The 22,978-nt window shown below is 33.0% G+C and overlaps 1 protein-coding gene across 1 annotated transcript in view; it reads left to right on the top strand.

Moving 5' to 3' along the window:
- LOC125237302 (NACHT and WD repeat domain-containing protein 2-like) overlaps window positions 1-22,978 on the top strand; it is an 84,682-nt gene that overhangs the window by 26,694 nt on the left and 35,010 nt on the right. The gene's annotated exons all lie outside the window — the stretch shown is intronic.

Below are 22,978 nucleotides of genomic sequence, written 5' to 3'. Positions count from 1 at the left end.
CTAATCCCAAGATTTGACATTTCGCACATAAGTTCCGAAAAACTTATTGGTACGAGCCTCGAGCCGAGATTTGAACCCGCTACCTCCGGATTGAAAATCGCACGCTCTTACCGCTAGGCCACCAGCGATTCTATTACATCCAGCCTGTTCCATTGAACGAAAATTTAAATTTCATTGAGTACATTGCCCTCAATGAAATTTAAATCTTCCTTAAATGGAACAAATATTTGTATTGATTCATTTGATTTTAAAACAAAACAGAAAACCTTTACTTCTAATATCTCCTAAATTTTTTTTGTTGTATGATGAAAATACCCATTGAGTAGGATCCATGGACTAATTAGGATAGGTATAAGAAAACACAACGTATTGATAACTCTGTTTATTTTCCATAACAGGGAAGTAAGAATTTACTCCCAATCGTGTCGTCTTCTCAACTAGAAAGAAAAAGCATAATTAAACTGGTATGGCCAAAAAACTGACAAGATAATCATCTCAATATTTCATTGCAATTAAATCCTAAAGAACAAATTCTTATACAGGGTAAAATAAAAAGGACAGGTCAAACTTTGCATATTGAATTTTCAGGTCATAATCAACAACTATTACTATGGGACCAAAGCTGAAATCGCAAAAAAAATTGGCTGTCCCATAGAAATTAGGGGCATGTTTGATACAGCTAAATTTTTGCGATTTCAGCATTGGACCTCAAAAGTCACTACGCAAAGTTTGAACGGTCCTTTTTATTTCAACATGTATATTTATGTGAAAATAGTACGCCAGTCGTATCAAAATAATAATAACTTCATCACATCTTTTTACGTATCAATTACTTTCGCACTGAGAGAAATTTGCATTGTGAATTTAACAAGTTCGACTTGTTGCGGTTTATCCGTTTGAATCAGCCAAACGTATGTTTAAAACAATATGTGTCAGGTTGTTTTTATAAAATCGACTTGTTGATTCAAATATATTGCCGATTCAAATGACAAGTAGCTTGTTGTTTGAACCAAAGAGCACGTAGGCGCTATTTTAACCAAAAAACTTGTTGAACGAACATGAAAACTGGTTGTATTTTCTCTCAGTGCGGTTGTTTCAAACTGTATTTTCAGAAACTTACATCCGGATCGTACACCTCCTACAAAAATTCAATTTGATTTGTAGTTATGCGTATTATCTACATAATTAAGTACAGAGTTTAAAGTGGCCACTGACCAGCAAGTCAGTTAAAAGCTAAGAGATTAACTCCGTATAGACGGACAAAGTCTTAGGAAAACCTTCAAGAAAATGAAAGTAAAAAGAAAAATGTACGGTCGTCTAGATATATAGATAAAGATAAAAGACATTTATTCGTGACATTTACTACACGTACTTACATGTACAAGCAACAAGAAAACAAGAAACAGAGAACAGAAATGGCGCTACAAATCTGGTTGATTCTCGGCTAGGTGGCGCTAATCAAGTTGAGAATTTATGGACCAATATAATTGTCAAAACTGAGGTTCAAAAGTTTTAATCTTGTGCACTGTGTCGAGAGATGGCAGTCTACGTGCTGTGATTACATAGTAATTAATTAATTTTGGCAATAATTATCTATAGACGCGATCGTTTTTGCTTGAAAGTAAAATGTGTCAACGACGAACAACATAATACAGGGCTTTATGTATGTTTTTTCAATAATTATTTATAAATAAATAGTGAAATGAGACTAACCTTCATCTGTTTAATGCAATACTGTTTCTCAGGTGTAAACATGCACAGTTGCTTGTTACTCTTAACACTCTGTAATAAAATTATAAGTAAACTATTAAAATAACAAATAATCATAATAATGCGAAAACTAGGAAATTCACCGAAAGAAAACAAGTCAAAAGTGTTTTTAAACTATTAAGTTGACATTAGTTAATTCATAACGAATAAATGCAGAGTTTTAAAAGTACGTTATTGCAATTTAAATTTTCGTGCTAGTGTGGTAAAGTAGCACCATAAGTATCTACTATTAAATAAATAAAACAATTTTTCTCAAACATGCAATGAAATATTGTCTTTACGTTCCTTAAAATGGGCTGGGAAGTATCGCTTTTTGGGCGCAACAACTTGAGAGGACTGTAAAGGGATTTCATATTATTTTTCAGGCCTAGGCCTGCAAAGTAACTTTTTTTTATAAAATATTGTCATTTAGAGCATTTTTTTTTATTTCATTGTATGTTTGAGAAAAGCACTATACATGCCTCGGCGTGAAATCGGATTCCCGGCCTCGTATCCCTATCCGGCCTCGCTCGCACGCTCGCTCGGCCGTATATACCCACTTGGCCGGAAATCCTCATTTTCCCGGCCTCTGATGTAATGTACTATATTGATGGTAGAGGCGCCTAAGAGAGGATTTTCCTAAAATCACTCCAGCGTGTTAGGTTAACTAGACTCATATCTAATTTGGCACTATAAATGATTGTCTTCTGTAATATTTGACGTAAGAAACCAATATTTAATGATTTTGGATATTAAATGTGTACGATTTTTAATTCAAAAATGTGAGTAATTTTTTTTTTATTTTGGCCACCGAAAACGCTGTCGGCCGTGTAGTGACGTCATAAAAGTCATGTCAAATCAATCACTGACATAATGACCTTTATGGCTCGTAATTAAAGTGTCAGAAAGTGTTCTTTTCGCACTGAATGACTTCCTTCACAGAAAATCTATAGATGAGATGGCTGATGTTGTTTTTACCTGATTGCGTAAAAATATTTTTTGCGATTATAAGTCATAATAAAATATAGTGATATTTTTTTTCGGTTAATTGGACATTAAGTAATAATATAAAAGACAAACGTTAAAAAAGGGTCAAGTAGCCTATTTTCTTTTAATCTGACTATTTCCAGTTATCCATAACAGTATTAAATGTATTAATCATAATAAAATTAATAAATTATTCTTGTACCCCAGATTTTTTTCCGGAAAAACGTGTCTCATGTTGCAAAAAATATGTATAATCAAATAAATAAATTAAAATGCAAATAAACGACCTACTAATGTTTTTTCTCTCCTCACATTACCAAAATAATTTTACCACAAATTGTAAAAAAAATTATAGTAAAACGGAATAGTACAATTATGTACCTTAGAATCATTTTCCTGTAAATAAATAGATATTTAAAAAGGTCGGTAAAAATTAAACGTATAGTTAATATAAACTACATATACAAAAAACACCTAATAAATATTTACTTACGTTTATAAGTGTAAAACATACTTTTTTCTACACTCATAATCTATCTTCTACTTTTTCCACAATTTGCCTTTAAATCCACAGCAGTAATTTCACCATCAAGTATAAAGTATTCAAAAATTATAATAATACGAAATAGCAGAACCATATTCCTAAAAATAAATATATTTGAAAAAGTGCGTTAAAATAAAATGTTTATTTAACAACAATACTTTCTTACGTTTCTAAGTGTAATTTTAAATAATTATACTGTTTTCTACCCTCACTGCTCTTCACACCAAAAATATCACCGTCAAATATAAAACTGGGATTTTTTTTATAGTAAAACGCAAAAAATGTAATACCTCAGATTCCTCAACGCTTCCCTGTAAAAAAAACAAAAATTTAGGAAATTCCTTTCTATAATAAAAAAGCCTCAGACATTTTATTGCAGGTTATAAAAGTGACAACCTGTATTGGTTTTTTTTTGTGGACATGAAATACGTTAACTTTTCAAATAAAGAGTATGCATATCGGTCGTTCATCCATACTTTATTATTTTTTTATTATTTTTATTATTATTTATTTATTGGAAAACCAACAGCACATGAAACATGTTAACAGAAACAATAGAAACAAGAGGCCAATTACAGGTTCTCACCGATAGAAATCTTATAGAAATTAACTTCACTAGGTATTAGGTATTACAAGTAGGTATACAAATATGCTTAGACTAGACAAGTACATAAATCCAATGTTAATACAGATGCGAAACAAAAGAAAAAACCGGGAAGATTAAAAAGAAGAAAAATCATCAAGCATACGAAATAGAAAAGAAAACAAAAAATAAAAATTAAAAGGCAAGCTCACATAAAGAATTTAAGAGTTAAATTACGCCGTATAGCCTGGGTATTTGCATTAAATACGTCAATATCGTGCTCTCTAGATAGCCAGTTAAGTGTTCTAGCTGCACGAACGAGGAAACTGTTACGTCTGTAGTTCGAGGACGCAAAGGGAATCGAAATAGGTGGATTGTACCTTTTAACCCTATTGGGAGTGTTGAACATAATACTACCAAGCAGATCAGGGCAATCAACGCTGCCGCTAGTGATTTTTAGGAAATAAGTAGTGTCAGCGATTTCCCGACGGTGATACAAAGGCAACATATGGTGTTTTTTGCGGCACAATGGAACGACGAATTGACGTGATTTTTTAGGTGGAGATAGTTGAAGGGATAGAGACATAGGCTACTTTTTTTCTGTTTATAACCCCCCACTTCCCTAAAATGGTGGGTGGAAATATGTATAGAGCATTCCGCAATTTTCGAATTTAACGCGAGCGAAGCCGCGGGAAGAAGCTAGTTATTTGTATAAAACAAAATAAATAAATACTTACTTCAAGGTTCTCAGGTTTATCATAATATCCAGGCCCTCCCTGCAAATAAATGATAGATAATCAGCAAATGAAGGACGGAAGAAATAGGCGAGACGACTAAAAAAAACTAATTAGCCCGTCAGTTAGATTATCAAAGAATTTTAGACACGTATTTTTTTTTCTCGTAAATGAAAAATGACGACGGTACAGTGCGTTGAAGTTTCGCGTGACGTCACGCCTAGGTACAATTTTTACTTAGAAGTGACGTCACAAGCCCCCACTCCGGAACTTTGATGTATTTTTTCATTAATTAGAAAAACCGAAAAATATGTGTTCAGTATTTTTGAACGATCTAACTGACGGACTAAACAGAATGCCATTTTTAGGGTTCCGTAGTCAACTAGGAGCCCTTATAGTTTCGCCATGTCTGTCTGTCTGTCCGTCCGTCCGTCCGTCCGTCCGTCCGTCCGTCCGTCCGTCCGTCCGTCCGTCCGTCCGTCCGTCCGTCCGTCCGTCCGTCCGTCCGTCCGTCCGTCCGTCCGTCCATCCGTCCGCGGATAATCTCAGTAACCGTTAGCACTAGAAAGCTGAAATTTGGTACCAATATGTATGTCGCAGTAAGATAGATAAAGCCGTTATATAGTTATAACCCTAGGAATATAATTATACGTCGTAACATAGTTAAACGAAAACGATTAATTGCTATCTTACTAGGAATATAACTATAATACGTTACTAGTTTAGTCATGTAGTTATATGACTGGATTCAGTTTAGTGAAATGATTGTAGGCAGGAGTGCGGCCGTGCGGCGGAGGAATAGTTATAACCCTAGGGATATAATTATATGCCGTAACATAACGATATCACAGAAAAAGTGGCGAAAATTCAATAAATAATTATGCACGAAAACGCAACCGTGACGTGAACGACAACTGATGCCGAACGACTGCCTTGTGGTAGCGGGTAAGCCCCGCCCCCGTCTCCACTGCACCCACGCACTACAATGCTACAATTATACTACTAAACTTAATCCAGTAATGTAACTATATTACTTAACTAGAGACGTATTATAATTATATCCCTAGACTAAGTTTAATCCAGTGATATAATTATATAACTAAACTAGTAACGTATTATAATTATATTCCTAGTAAGATGGTAAGGAATCGCTTTCGTTTAGCTATGTTACGGCATATAATTATATCCCTAGGGTTATAACTATACCTCCGCCGCACCGCCGCACTCCTGCCTACAATCATTTCACTAAACTGAATCCAGTCATATAATTATATCACTAAACTAGTAACGTATTATAGTTATATTCCTAGTAAGATAGCAATTAATCGCTTTCGTTTAACTATGTTACGACATATAATTATATCCCTAGGATTATAACTATACAACGGCTTTATCTATCTTACTGCGACATGTATATCAATCACGCCAACAAAGTGCAAAGATAAAAAATGGGAAAAAATGTTTTATTAGTAGGCTTGGGACTTTTGAATGCTCGCTATGGTTCTGTCATCCGCAGAGTCGCCATTATGTTAAAAAAAATTTTTCGAAGTCAAAGTCAAAGCCTGGAAATAAAATATCTAACAACAATATCTCTATCCAATCCAACAACAAGCTATATTCACCACAGTTTTTTTTTGATGAAATACACTTTTAATATGGTTAGCAATAAATACTTTTTTTCCGGTTTAGAAATGAACATCACATAAAGAGCAAAATGTACTAGACTTTTCTTCATCATATTTTAATTCCTGATACGGCTCTAACCAGGATTTAATTTCGCAAGTCGTAAAATTATTCATTTTAAAATTTTGTTACAAATTGCGTAAACGATATTTCATCTGAACTGACAACTTATTACTCAAGTGTTTTTATTTGAAATAGATGTCAGATGTCAAACAAAACACAAGTATCAAAGAGGATGCATAGTACTTAAAGTAAATCGTAGGTAGTATATACGTATATAGTATATATTATGCATATCGCGTCAACTGTGAACTTCGACACGTGTGTGTAATAGATTTGTGATAAAATTAATTGCATATCGATGACCGTAGGCTCAAAGGGAGTAAGGGACAAAATGGCGAAAATAAGTTATGAATGCAGTTATACTCAGATTTTTTTTCTCTATCGAATGGTATATTCAACGTCTCGATACCTTTGAAAAAATGACCGATACGCCCTAAAAAAAATCTTCATTTCTACCAAGTTTGAAAGAGCATTTTGTCGTATCCACCAACCTAAAAAAAATTTTTGGTGCGTTTTGGCGTAACTCCCCAATCTCATGTACGTTACAGGGCGGATCATTTTTCTAAATTGAAGAAATCTTTTAACGATTGGTGCGAATTTGGTGCTCTATATTAGGGTGCAAATGACGTAAAAAATATTAAAAAAAAAAGTAATGGGAAGTGCCTCCACAAAGCTATCGAAAAAAAATCAACGATATAATAACTCTGCTTTGTATGTTTTGCTATGTACCCTTGTCGATATTTATAGTAACGCTACAGGAATTAAACTGCCGCTGAACATAGTGAAAACTAAGAAAAAGAGTAAACAATTAAATACATGACCATTATGAGTTTATAAGTAAGTTCCAAAACACTTTTTTAATGTGTTTTTCATTACTTTAAATAGCTTTGTGGAGGCACCAACGACCAATAATTGATACTTTTTCATTATTTTTCTAAGAACGGCCTCCACAAGAGGCATCAAAATCGCACCCATAGTTTACGAAACCCTCGAAAAAAGTATTTTTATACATTGATGGATCCGCCCTACAGTACTCAGTGCTATATACGACAATTTTAACGAACAATGTAATTTAATTGCGAAGTTTTAATTTGATTAATTCCAAAATAAACTTATGATTCCCTCTTAATTACATAATAATAAAAAAAAATACGCAGTAGAATAGCAATTTGCATTAATTTGTCGCAGATTTTATAAAATTATTGTTAAGAATAGTGTACGACTTACGCCAAATCGTTCTCATAAAACAAGTATTTGTGTCCGATACGCCTAAATATTCATGAACTGAATATAGCTGTTTTTGGCGTAACGTACAAATCTTTTCGAAAACTAATTTTTTTTTTGGCGTAACGTGCGTAAAAAAAAGTGCGTCCCCCCCTCTAACTTTTGAACCATATGTTTAAAAAATATGAAAAAAATCACAAAAGTAGAACTTTATAAAGACTTTCTAGGAAAATTGTTTTGAACTTGATAGGTTCAGTAGTTTTTGAGAAAAATACGGAAAACTACGGAACCCTACACTGAGCGTGGCCCGACACGCTCTTGGCCGCTTTTTTATTTATGTAGTCGTACTTTAAAAGTGAAAATGAATGTTCAGTCAGTTCACTTGTCGGTCTTTTCAGCTTTCACCATTTAGCAGAATTAGTATTTAGTATAAGGCCTGAGTCATCATCCTCCTAGCGTTATCCGGCATTTCCCACAGCTCATGGGAGCCTGGGGTCCGCTTTGACAACTAATCCCAAGATTTGACATAGGCACTAGTTTTTACTAAAGTGACTTCCATCTGACCTTCCAACCCAAAGGGTAACTCTAGGTCTTATTGGAATTAGTCCGGTTTCCTCTCGATGTTTTCCTTCACCGAAAAGCGACTGGCAAATATCAAAATGACATTTCGCACATATAAGTTCAGAAAAACTCATTGGTACGAGCCGGGTTCGAACCCGCGGAAGTCGCATGCTCTTACCGCTAGGCCACCAGCGCTTCAGTATAAGGCGTGAGTGCACGCCAGCAATTCCCGTCAACTTTGTAGGTACATAGCCACGTCAGAAAATTTTAATTGTTCCTATTTTGTTACCAACATTTAGTAATATAATTCGACTTTCGTAAGATATATTACAGGATAATTTTTATAATTAAGAAAATATAGATACTAGAGAACCTTAATGACGAAATAAAACTTAATAAAATCTCAATTCATCAACAAAATCTTGGTAAAAAAATAGGAATTAATAAAAACAAATTTAACTTTTCCCTTAATTTTTGTACAAACTTTTCGAGAACTGCTGACGCTCATATTGTGCCTGCGGCGGGGCGCGGCGTGCGGCGTGCAAGTCAAACAATTAAAGCTCAAACAAGTGTCCACTCGACGCTGCGTATGGTAGACGCACGCTCGCCCGCCCCGCCGAACCGAACGCTCCGAGCGTCCACCAAGGCCTTACACATTGTACGCATGTAAAATAGTAGTTAAATACACATAATTATAGAAACTGCCGGTGACCAGAGAGCTGGCAGCTTCCTCTCGCAAGGCATAAGCATTGCTATTCAGCGAGGGAATGCTGCCAGCATCTTTGGCACAATGCCGCGGGGGCCCTTTTTAGATATATTTTAGTTTAGATTCGTTTTTTATTTAATTTTAATTTGTTTTATTATTTTTTAGAGTTAGCTTGTTATTTATTTGTTATTTAAATTTCATTACCTTAAATAATGTTTATTATATAAATAAATTAAAATTACTTATCATACCTTTGCTTTTTTCGCACCTGGAGATTGCTTGTACTGCAAAATACAACTTTCAGTAATAAGCCGTAAAACCAAAAACAATAGTTCGGCCTTCCCAGCAAACTTATACAGTGTGTAACATTTATACGGGCAATAAATTAAACCAGGAATATAATTACGAGTAACTATGCCGTTGAACGTTACTATATACGATTAAAATGTTAGGGCTGGTGGTTAAAATTTCACCATTTCCCATTTCACCGTGTCATCTAAGTTATTTGTTTAATTTTTTATCGATAGTTTTTTTTTATGTGTGTTTAGGAATAAATGAATTCTACTCTATTATACATTTTACTAACCAGTTTTTGAGTCCCTAATTTTTTCACTTTCTGAAATTACAAATAAAAAATAAAATTATAATTAAATTGAATATGGTCATAATTTTATATCATTCATAACTATAAATAGTATTAACTCTAGGAACGGAATACTATCCGCCGTAAAAATATCAGTGACTAATTTGGTAACTCGTTATATATGTAATTTAGTTCATTCTTTATAGTAATTATAAACAACATATAATAATTATAAATTAATTAATTTGTGAATGTTATTTTTGACGTTACTATTATGAAATATTGTTACAATATTTTACCTTATCGTTTATAACCTGTGAACGGAAACAAATAAAATAAATAAAGGGTTAAAAAAACATTTAATATTTTTAGTATTTATTCATAAAAATATGACTGTAACTGTATAAATAATAAACTAAATAAATAAATAGTTTACTTACACCTAAACCAGTATCTGACATTATATTTTGATCGATGTATCGCAATGGAGGTACGTTGTGTGAGCAAGCTGCCAGCTCTTCGCTCGTCAGTTTTTTTATTTTCATTTTTAATAACCTTCAAAAATACTTACGGAAGGGAATAACTGTTTAAATTATTGATAAGGAATTAATAATTCTCATTACGCAGTTGCATATAAAATAATATGATATGTATTATGATATTTCATTCAGGATAAGCATAAATTATATAAAATAAACTACATTAGGGAATTTATTTTATTATGTTATGCAATATATTTCATGACTTCAGTACTTACTGAAGATAGCTGGGATTTTTTCTAAATTAAAAAATAACAGAAAATTTTGAAAGGAAACATAGTCTTTAGTATATTTTTTTATTAAAGTACACTTATTTTTTTTTAAATTATAACACATTTAAGAAATGGTAAATATCAATTAATGTAGCAAATGAAACGGCACGCCAGTCTCAATCACTCTTCTATTTAGCGTTTTGTTTGCTACGATGAAAATTATGATTAACATCTGGGCTAGACGCCCAGGTGTAAACAACATTGTTCTTACCAAAATAGGTGTATCGGGGTCCAGGTTCAGTTTCGACTTCAGGTGGTTTGTTTCTTGCTGTACGAGGAAAAATAAACTTGCAAATAAAGATTAAATTAAGTACCTATATCTTGTTTCCTTTTTATCATGCAGAAACGTCTGCGAGCAATATACTATAATTTTATTTAAAAAAAAACGTGTTCAGTTATTCAGAGCGACTGGACTGAAAATTCAGATGGTCACAGGATCGAGTCCTGCTGGTGTGAATTTTTCAATTTTCCTTTAATTTAAAATTATTAAGTCTATTGAATCTGCTATATACATTTTTTTGGCTCTTTTAAAAAATAAAGTATGGGTGTTTTACGAATACTGAATACCAAATACTGTAATATCAACTAATTTACAACTGTTCGTTTTTTATTTAGTAAATGAAAACTGCAATATCTTACTTTTACCAGTGCCTCCTTTATCTGAAATATTTTAAATGAAAATTACACTTATTAATATTATTTTTAACTAAACTTTTAAAGTTTTAATAACCCAAATCAATTAACATTTATTTAGAAAAAAAAAATGATTTATTCAGTGCATCAAAAGTCCTCCAACTGTATATTATTTTAATAATAAATGTAAAGTATTGTTTTGTGATTAATTTGTTTTTAGATATTTTTCCCAATAAGTACCATACGAACAAATCCGTTTAAAAATCATATATTTAATTGATAGAAGTCCTGTTTGCAATTTTAATTTATCATGATCATTATTTGCCTGCCCTTAAAATATTTTATTTTAAATCTTTTTAATACATAACTTTTAACTTAAGGTTTGATTTACGAACCAGCTGAAAAAAAAAACATTTTGTATTAAAATAAATAAAATTCTTGCATTAAATTTCAGTCAATATGTTATATTTTACTTTGTCCTTTATTTATTTATCAACACAACTTAAAAAATCACTTTAACTAAATTTATTGTAACATACTTCTTGTGCTGCTTGCTCCTTTTCTGTACCATGCTAAAATAGATAATTTTGTGAATTACTAACTGATCAATTTATGCTTTGACTTGTATCATTATCATCATCATCATTCCCTTGTCCTTTTCCCATAATTTGGGGTCGGCGCAGAAAATCTTCCTCCATTCCTCTCTATCAGCCGTCATGTCCATACTAATACCTTTCACTCTCGTATCACTGTTTACACATTCCATCCATATTTTCTTAGGCCTTCCACTACCATTGTATCCATCAACCTTCATATTTACCACTCGTTTTATAACATTGCTTATTGCTTTCATCCCTCCGCATTACATGCCCATACCATGCTAATCTACTTCCTCTCATCTTCTCTGTCACTGGCGCTACTCTCAGGCTTCCTCTTATATATTCATTCCGAATCCTATCCAGTCTTGTCACACCACACATCCATCGCAACATTCTCAGTTTATTCACATGATCTTTCGTGATCGATAGTCAGTCTTCTCTCATCATTCGTCTTGGTGGCCCAGCACTCACTTCCATACAGGACGGATAAGGTCAACTTCACAGACCTTAATTTAGATAGAAGAAACAAATTCATATATTTGTATAGGGGCCGAGCGTGTCAAATTTTGTACTGAAGTTGATTCTTGCCTGTAATTTTAAATATGTCTCAGGCTCTTGATTGTTCATAATTTTTGTGTTGTTGCAATTGAATATCACGTAACGAGGCATTTTTTATGTTTTGGTTGACTTCAACTTACAAAAATTGACGCCCGAAAGCTGCAAGCTGCGAGTAAAGACGGACAACTCAGTGGATTTCACTGAGTTCATTTGACACGCTAAGTAGATACGTTTGCTTGATCTATGGTATATATGACATCTGTGGTCAACTTATATTAACCTTAATATCTATATCAGTTATATCAACGGACATGGATAAGCTACAGTTGGGACGTTACTCTGCCTGCCTCTTTTGGTAATACAGGCATGAGTATATGTATATATATGTAGCGATTAATATGTATGTAGGTATATGTGTCGTTTGATGCATACCGTACGCACAACATCTTCAATGATTGATTCCAATTTCGTTGTCCCAATCTGAAGGTAAAAATCAAAAGAACCATAAATAATTAAATAGTAATAATAATAATATATTATTTTTTCAGATGATACTTTAAAATAAAGCATTAACCATAGAATTTTATACCTGTTACATTTAAAATAATCAATAGGTACAATTTTTTTTTTCTGCAATCATAATATTTACAACAAATACAGTTTTTGCCATAACTTACCGCAGCCATAAATATGTCAACCTAAAATTAAAGGATGTTTGTCATTATTTTTTTTTTGCAAAATTAACACAAAAAAACTACTAAACATATTTTTTGTAGTTATTTTTTTCATGTCAGCCTGTCTATTCCCCAGTTTTTTGTAATGTACAATGTATTGAATGGTAGGTTTAAATTTGTTTAAAATTATCTTGTACATCTCCAAAGGTTACATACCAGCTGAAATAATAATACAAATATTTTATATTTTTATTCCAATAAAATTCTCATTAGCGAACTTCATAAATAATTTAAGCTAAGCAAAATATTAATATACCTCTAATTCATTTTCCGTAATGTCTTGGTCCTGAAAAAATCCAAGATTTTAATTTTATGTCAAATGTGTATATAGATATGATTTCAACGTTCATGTGCAAGAAAAACTTACTATTTAAATCAATATTGTAGGATAACATTGTTTCAAGTTCATAAATATTTGGTACATACGTATTTACAAAAATACCTCTAGTTTTTTTTATTTGATTATAAAATAAAATAAAGCATGTATTTTGAAACAGCAAAAATTTATTTATATATTAATTGAAGTTATGATTGAATTTCGTTAATAAATAAATATATAATGGGGGATGTCTGAAAATTTTAAAATCGCCTGATATTTTTTCTGGTGATAGGAATAAGCATTTCTATTTACAGAAAAAAATTACAGATTTTTTGGTAGCACCATACATTTTATAAAAATAAAAACGTGTTGCTCGACTGCGCGTACGACCCACTTCGGCAGTTATGAGATTTGTCTTAGTCTTTAAAAAAATTCCATTTTGAATCTGTGCTGGCCATAGACACTGACAGTTGATTGTCAGCTTGACATTTTTCTCGGAGAATTCATAACCATATCTGGTGAACTATTTATTACTGTTTTCGACTCATTTTCTCTCCCTGGCCTCTGATTTTGCCTCCTTCTACGACTACCTTCGCTCTCGAACCCCGGACGTTGATTTTACTGGCTTAAAACGACGACGTTTGATATTAACCTCTGGACCTGATTCTGCTTGCATTAACGAAGACGTTTGCTTTTAAACACTGGACCTGATCCTGCTGAACTGTTTACGATCCGTTTTGCCTCCCTGACTTCTGATTTTGCTTGATATAAGGACGATCATCGCTTTTAAGTTCCGGACACTATTTGTTATAATGAATACAAGTACATAAACACGATATAAGGATCCCAAAACATGCTTTATACCAACTTGTTCTAAAACCAACCAGAAAAACCCAGATTTAAAATTGTTCATATTAAGAAAGGAGCTGAAGGAAAGTTGGTGTCAATAGGTTGGCAGGAACTGCCCAACCAGAGTGCGATTTTGCTGTGAAGACCACCTGAGTGTAAGATACCGTGTCTTGTTTACCAACCTTAAAATGCAGTTACACGCTGGCAATAATATCATAAAAAAGAAAGCCATAAATATCTGACACGGTGGCATTTTATAAAATGTGTATTTTTTGGATAGACCAATAGGAAAAATATGGTAAAATACATTTTTTTTTATAATTTGCAATGTCCTATAATAAAATATAATTGATTTATTTTATTGTGTTGTTTTATTTTACTTCTGAGTTGTACGTGTGTGTCATGTGTGTCGAGTTACTGTCAAGTTACTATCCAATTCAGTCGGCTATGGCTTTCCATATTCTTCTATGGCCCTCCATACTGTTAAAGCATGATTAACAGCACTATAGTAGATTGTGTTACGAGGGAGCAAAATTGCATATTTATAGCGAGGATATAAATTGAATTGTGAACAAAGTGAAGTATTCTATATGTAATTGAATACTGAGTGTAGTGACTGGGATTCGAAAAGAAAGGGTTATTTTCTTCCCTGCACTGCGAGGAGGGTGCAAAGAGGCACTTTTCCTCTTTGCTATTAGGGACCAAAGTGATACTTTTCCCTTCAAGGACACATTTTTTTTACATGGTTACATAACATACCATTTTTTATGTTCATATAACATATCATTATATATAAATTTCCTAAAAGTTGATGTTAATATGTGTAGCAAATTTAATTCCACCTTGTGTCTTAACACTTGAATCCCTCACTACGCTCAGGATTAAATTTAAGAATACCTTGCTACACTCAAGATATATATCTCATTTTTCTCCCTTGTTGCACAATCTACTATTGCTACCATTTGACACTTTTTTTTTTCATATATAAGCAAAATACTAAAATATGAATCAGGTCTGTTGTAAAAATATTATGCACTTAATCGACACAATTTTTTTATACATAATATTAAAATATGTTACAACATAAAAATGTTCTCATAGCAATATAGGTATTAAGATTTATAAGATTATAAGTATTAAGATTTTTAGTTATTAAGAACTATATTTGCAGTGCCCTTACAGGGTTCATAGCTGTGCTATACCTACTGAAATGTACCAACTTATGTACCTATGATAGCAATAAAGAATTACTGATTACTGATTATTACTTATGTGCAAACACTTTCCGTGGCGTTAATATTTTATACAGGCCAGACAAAGTTATTGAACAGAAAAGTGTCACTTAATTACCTCCTAACAGGGCCGAAAAGTACCCTTTCTGAATGGGTGATGTGAAAAGCAGTAGGCGTCACATCGCAAACTCATTTCCTTTTTGAGCACTAACTACTTAAAGCAGACAATAAACCAACAATCTAAAGTTATTTGTTTAGGGCACAGGTCCTTCTCTAGTTCTCATCTGTAGGCAGGTGCGCTTATGAATCACTACTAGGAGTTAGCCTGTTTTCACATTACCCGATCCAATATCGGATGTCGGAAGGATTTCAATGGAAAAAATCCAAGACGACGCCTGTAATGTATGGGATATCGGTCCAACATCTGGTATTAGATCGAATAATGTGAAAACGTACTTATGGGTGCTAAAATGAGTAATAATGTTAATATAGATCAAGACAAATTTATGTTTATTACACTCTAATAACATGTAGTTGCACTTTTCAAAATTAATGGGATACACATTCTCTGTCCAAAATATCTCTGCATCTTTCATCAATTTCTTCTTCACAGGCATTGTGTTTGTCGCTGTTCCACATTTTGGCAAATTAGATGAACTAGCTCTTACAAAATCGCTAGTACCTATCCACGTTTTCCCAATTCAATGGGCTTAAAAATTGTAATCAGGTCCGGGGTTCAACGCAAAGGCCGTCGGCAGCAAGCAGGGCAAGCACACGTCTTCGTTAATGCAAGTAGAATCAGGTCCAGGGTTTAAAATCAAAGGTCGTCGTTTTAAGCCAGTAAAATCACGGTCCGGGGTTCGAGAGCGAAGGTAGTCGTAGAAGGAGGCAAAATCAGAGGCCAGGGAGTGAAAATGAGTTGAAAACAGTAATAAATAGTTCACCAGATATGGTTATGAATTCTCCGAGAAAAATGACAAGCTGACAATCAACTGTCAGTGTCTGTGGCCAGCACAGATTCAAAATGGAATTTTTTTAAAGACTAAGACAAAACTCATAACTGCCGAAGTGGGTCGTACGCGCAGTCGAGCAACACGTTTTTATTTTTATAAAATGTATGGTGCTACCAAAAAATCTGTAATTTTTTTCTGTAAATAGAAATGCTTATTCCTATCACCAGAAAAAATATCAGGCGATTTTAAAATTTTCAGACATCCCCCATTGGAAACAGTAAAATGTTCATTTATAGTTAGTTACCTTTAAACTATGTATTAACGCAGTGAGTTTCGGTTCAAGTTTTTTCTAAAACGCATAAAAAAAAATTACTTATTTTTCTTTTGATAGTAATAAAACAATAAAAATGATTTCAAATAAAACATTTAAAATATAATCTGTGATGTGTTGAAATGGTGAATCAGTAAGATAAGATTATGCATTATTAAAAATGAATTCTGTATCGATTCAAAATAAAAATATTTTTGTTATTAATTTAATTTAATATTTTTTTAATTACATAGTTTAGAATACTTACGGCCAACTAAAAATATAATTTGTAGGTATGAGAAAATTGTGACAAAAAACTTATTTCAAGTTAATGATTTGGTATTTTATTTATTTGCCTGAAAGAACAAAAACGGAATAAATAAGAATATTTTATTAATTTCTTGAAGTAAGAGTTTTAATGCTGGGTTTCTTTACCATATTCTAAAAATTTTATTTTTGTAAAAAACTTTTTTACTTACCTCGGGTGGTTGATGTTGTATTATTTTATTCGCCAACTGCAATTATTATCACTACATAGTATAAAACAAAGTCGCTTTCTCTGTCCCTATGTCCCTACGTATGCTTAAATCTTTAAAACTACGCAACGGATTTTGATGCGGTTTTTTTATAGATAGAGTGATTCTAGAGAAAGGTTTAGGTACATGTAGGTATAGTACCCGTGCGAAGCCGGGGCGGGTCGCTAGTTCATAATAAAATAAAAGGATATTATCAAATAAAAAAGTAGGATCAAGATTAGGGTGAACCGAAATTACTAAAGTCATACGAGTACATACATACGAGTAACATAACGCGTTTAGAATCTACAAGCTACATTTTTATAAAAGTCGGGAAATAACAAAGTTGCAGGCTAAATTAAGCCGGCAATGAATTTACATACAATATTTCCGGCCGGTGTTTTAGAGTGCGAGAGATTTTTCAATTTACTTGTAAGAGTTTTTATGTATCCCGGAGTGATATTAAATTAACATACCTCATTTGCTCTTGCTATAGCACCTGCAGCCTGTCAACAATATTTTAAGCAAAACTTAAAACGATGAAGCAATTTTGACGACCGGTCTAGCCTAGTCGGTACTGCTAAGCCGCGGTCCTGGGTTCGAATCCCGGTAAGGGCATTTATTTGTGTGAGGAGCACAGATATTTGTTCCTGAGTCATGGATGTTTTCTATGTATATAAGTATGTATTTATCTATTTAAGTATGTATATCGTCGCTTAGCACCCATAGTACAAGCTTTGCTTAGTTTTGGGCTAAGTTGATCTGTGTAAGGTGTACCCAATATTTATTATTATTTATTTATTTATTTTTGTCTTACCTTTTTTACCTACAACAGATCTAAGAGAGAATCCCTAGAACTTGCAAACATGTAAAACTTCCATTTACCGATGTCTTAGTTTCTATACTAAAATTAACGTCATCTGTCGACGACGCAAATTTTTAGAATTGTATTTTTTTTAAATATGTATGTATGACCTTTTTTATATTATTTCATTTTAATTTTCCTTTTTTTGATACCTTTTTCTTGTAAACTCGTAAAATTATTTCCCGAATCAGGTCCAGTCTACAATTTATATGAAAGACAACATTTTCTGATTTCATAAGTACGAAACGTTCTTATGAAATTAGACCCGAAAATATTACTTTTAATATTTCTTTATTAATATATTAAATTATACGTTACTTACAGCCATCTATATAAAAAGTAAAGAACATTTTAACCTTCTATTGTAATGTTAACAAAAAGAGACATCAGGTATGCAAAGACATTATTTTTAATTATTTTACCTTTATCGTTTTAGATAAAATCCCAATATCAGCTTCACTGTCTTTCTGAAATACAATCACAACAAACAATTTAAATTATGTATGATAATATTGATAATTAATATCATTTAAAAACCGAAAAAAAATGATATAATTTAGAGCGTGTTATGAAGAACATCAAATAATTTATTTTGAATTTTATTTATTATAAAAAATAAAGCAGACGCGTTATATTCTCTTATATTAACTTACTGCAAAAGCTTCCAATTTTTTAATATCCTGTAAGAATTGTCATAATATTTAATTTCAATTCATTTTGTATGTTATAATATATCTAGTAATTAATTTAATTGTAAAATAATCTTTCCTCCCTTTAAAATAAAATTATATTTACATACATACATACATACAATCACGCCTGTATCCCATAAAGGGGTAGGCAGAACACATGAAACTACTGAAGCTTCAGTGCCACTCTTGGCAAATAAGGGGTTGAAAGAAAACGAAACTGTGACATTGCAGTGACAGGTTGCCAGCCTCTCGCCTACGCCACAATTTAACCCATATCCCATAGTCGCCTTCTACGACACCCACGGGAAGAAATTAAGGGGGTGGTAAAATTCTTTACCCGTCACCACACAGGCTAAATTATATTTATTTAGGTATATAATTATTTTATATCTTTCTATTTACCTCTTTTGTTTTTTCGTCGTGTTTAATAATGTCCAAGGCAATCTAAAACAAAAAATATTATAAAAATCAGTCCGGATCATATTTATTTATAATTGCCGTAAAATTTTGGAGCTACGAATACCTAATACATATACATTTTATTATTTGATTAAATTTTTTTATGAAATAATAACAATAAAAGAAAACCAACATAAAAAAATACTTAATAAACATTGGCCAAGAGGCGAGGTGCTCATCAAGCTTATAGTTGCCTGCGCTATACCGCGGTGGCAAGTCATGGCGTGAAATAGTTTTTTAGTAGAATTAAAAAAAACTATTAAAACGAATGTTGTCCGAAATTATGAAGATAAATGTACCTTTGCAGCTCCTTTGTCTACGTTTTCTACTTTGGTAAGCTGTAAAAAATATATTCATTAAAATATACGTAATAAAAAGAAATCGAGTGAGAAAATAATAAATAGTTACAGGTAAGTTAACATTTTTTTAAATTATAGACCTTTAAATATTTTGAAGAAATCTATGCGTATTTTAATACGTAATTCTAAGAAAAAAAACTAAGCGCCTTTATGTATGTTAATCCCAAAAAAATCTAAATGGTGTATGACCAGACAACATCAATATTAAAATTACAATTATGTTATGTAATTTTTTTATTGCTTGTTATATTATAAAATAACAACAAAAAAAATAGGTACTTATTAGATTTTATTTCATACATACCTTTTTTATACTGTTCAAAACTTCAGGTGGCACTCTTTCGGGTTCTTCATCGTAACTTTGTCTAAGTGCCTGGAAATAAACATAAAATAGTACATTACGATACAAGTGCGGTAAATAAGAAATTCGAAACGAGTGGCTATAAATTCAAACTCTGACGTAGAGAGGGTTTTAAATATATACGAGTATAGAATTTATTTATTTATTAATGTAATGTATATCGATATATTGTAGGTACTAAGTTAAGTATTTTATAAATAATTATTTAATTTTAAGTAACTAAATATACCATAAGATTATTCGATAATAGTGAAAAAAAGTTTTCCTCGCTGCATGAGAAAGCTGCCAGCTCTTCGGTTACAAGGCAGTCTCTTACACAGCTCGTTAAGCGAAATTCAGGTTACTCTAAAATGTGATTTTTTTAAATGAGGCGATTCATCATCATCATTCTCCTTGCGTTATCCCGGCATTAGCCACGGCTCATGGAGCCTGGGATCCGCTTTGACAACCAATCCCAAGATTTGGCGTAGGCACTAGTTTTTACGAAAGCGACTGCCATCTGACCTTCCAACCTGAAGGGTAAACTAGACCTTATTGGAATTAGTCCGGTTTCCTCACGATGTTTTCCTTCACCGAAAAGCGCCTGGTAAATATCAAATGAAATTTCGCACATAAATTCCGAAAAACTCATTGGTGTGAAGCCGGGGTTCGAACTCGCGACCTCCGGAACGAAATTCGCACGTACTTACCGCGAGGCGACTAAATTAATAAAATAAATAATCTATATATTTTTTATTAGCCTTTTTTAGTGTCCCCCTGCTGAGCAAAGGCCCTCGCTTTTTGCATTTGACTCTGTGGTCAGCGTTTTCCCAGTTCCCACCATTTTGGGGAGAATGCGGCCAGAAGGCCTAGCACATGATTGCCTCGAGAGTATGCCGCCGCGAGATAGACCACACGTCTTCTTTTAATTGTAATAATGACATAAGGACGGGTAAAATAAAACCAAATAAAACTATGGAAACGGATTAAATCGCTACGAAGACTGTGAGGCATTTGTGTTGTATGGTGTTGGACATTTGCAGTTTGTGTTTTGTCAATTTTGTGTAGATTAATTGATTAATTGTTTTTTCAGATAGTAATAGTAAATTTTTTGAATCTATATTATTTATACACGTTAAACTTTCGTGAGACATATTCAAATAATAAATGAATCTACGGTTGTACTCACGTTATTATATCGCTATTGCTGCGACATGTTTCGGGACAATTCGGAGGCCCCTCTTCAGGCATATAGGAGTTCACGCGACGGCTAAACTCCGTGAACTAACCGCCTACATGCCTGAAGAGGGGCCTCTGAATTGGCCCGAAACATGTCGCAGCAATCTCGATATAATAACGTGAGTACAACCGTAGATTCATTAATTATTTATATTATTTATGGTCATTATTCGTTAATATTTCTTGTATGTGGGTAGCTTTTGCACATTGTAATTTTTCCTCAGTCACTCGTTGACCACGAACGCTGTAAAGTGTTCGAAACGTCGGGGTGAATTGTAAATTCATTATACCCGATTTAATCCGTTTCCTTAGTTTTAGTTCATGAGTAACTATCGCGGTAACCGAAGACAATATTATAAGGACGGGTAGTCTATCTCGCGGCAATCATGTGCTAACCCTGCTGGTCATCCCGCCATCTCATTTTTAGTCTGCCAGAACCGGCCGGTCTACATCGGCTATTGTGTTTCGCGGGTCCCAGCCTGTAGTAATCTTGGCCCACCTTCCTCGTGCATGCGGCAGACATGTCCAGCCCAGTGCTACTTTAGCTTAGCGGTCTTGACGCCCACTTCTACAACTCCAGTTTTAGAGGTTATTATATTTAAATTCTTACCGTCCTAGCATCATTTCCAATAGCGACGAAATCCGCATATACACCAAAAGGCAGCAACACCAAAAACAACTTCATAGTTGTAATTTCAAAGTTTGTGTGAAAGATCTGCCAATTCATCTCTCACTTCTGTCCAAATTGATCGAAAAATTCAATAATCTATTGTAAATTACGATATTAGTTCCGAAGCCACCGTGAAAAAGACAGCAAAATCAATTAAATCACACTTGTGAATAAAACTGAATAATTGCCTATCAGGCAATTTTAATAACGAGAGATAAAGCAGTCAACGTGTTAATATAGATGCGGACAAAGTGGCTAAAATATGTATCCACAAACTTAGAGTGTGTAAGCAATAAAGTGTACCTATGGGCATTTTCAGAATTTCTGACCCCCCAATTAGCGAAAGTTGTTAACAAAAATTAACTCACTGTCAGTTTTGTGACGATAATTAAGCATGAAATTTCTATAAAAATATTATTTTTGTGTTAATTACTTACATAAACTTTAATCTACATTCAGAATGTGAAAAAAGTAAATTTTTATACAGATTTTATGCTTAATTGCCGTCACAAAACTGACAGCGAGTTAATTTTTGTTAACAACTTTTACTAATTGGGGAGACCCAAATTCTGAAAATGCCCGTATACACGTTTTTGTCACTCTTCCTGCATGTACACGGTGAAATAAAAAGGACCGTTCAAAATTGAACAACTTTTAATATGGAACCAATGTTGAAATCGCCCAAAAAAAATTGGCTGTTTCATAGAAATGAGCGGCATCATGACAGTCGAAATGTATCTTATACTTTTAAACGAGCAATTCTTGTATATTTATTTACTTATTTATATATTTATTTACACTGACGATCTCGGAAACCGCTCTAACGATTTCGCTGAAATTTGTTATGTGGGGGTTTTTGGGGGTGAAAAATCGGTCTAACTTATCCTTAGGTCCCGGAAAACGCGAATTTTCGAGTTTTCATGCGTTTTTCTTCGCGCACCATCTCGTGTGCAGTAGTTGTACTGTTAAGACAGAATTCTTTCGGTCTATGTAAGTACTATTTAATGCAAACACTAGATGGCGACACAGGTCAAGGCTAAAACGAATAGAAAAATACACTATTTGAGTTTTTGTGGCGAAATGCGCGCCATCTCGTGTGGAGTAGTTGTGATGTTAAGGCTGAGAATTCTTTCGCTCGATGTAGGTACTATTCATTTTTGAACTAGATGGCGACACATGTCAAGGATACGAAACAGAACCGAGCGAAGCTCGGTCGCCCAGATATAATTATATGAAACAGCCAAATTTCTTTTTGCGATTTCAGTCTCATAATTGAATTGAATTGAATCATTTATTTCAGGTATTGTACCCATATTTGTATTAGTAACATTTTTTTTCTTAAAGACTAATGTTAGTGTAGGAACAATAGGAACATATCAAATTAATTTAAAATTAAATAATAACAAATAAATTAAAAATGAATA

The sequence above is a fragment of the Leguminivora glycinivorella genome, chromosome 21, assembly GCF_023078275.1.
Source record: "Leguminivora glycinivorella isolate SPB_JAAS2020 chromosome 21, LegGlyc_1.1, whole genome shotgun sequence".
Taxonomy (NCBI): domain Eukaryota; kingdom Metazoa; phylum Arthropoda; class Insecta; order Lepidoptera; family Tortricidae; genus Leguminivora; species Leguminivora glycinivorella.
The sequence above is the reverse complement of the archived record's forward strand: the minus strand, read 5'-3'. Positions and strand labels throughout refer to the sequence as shown.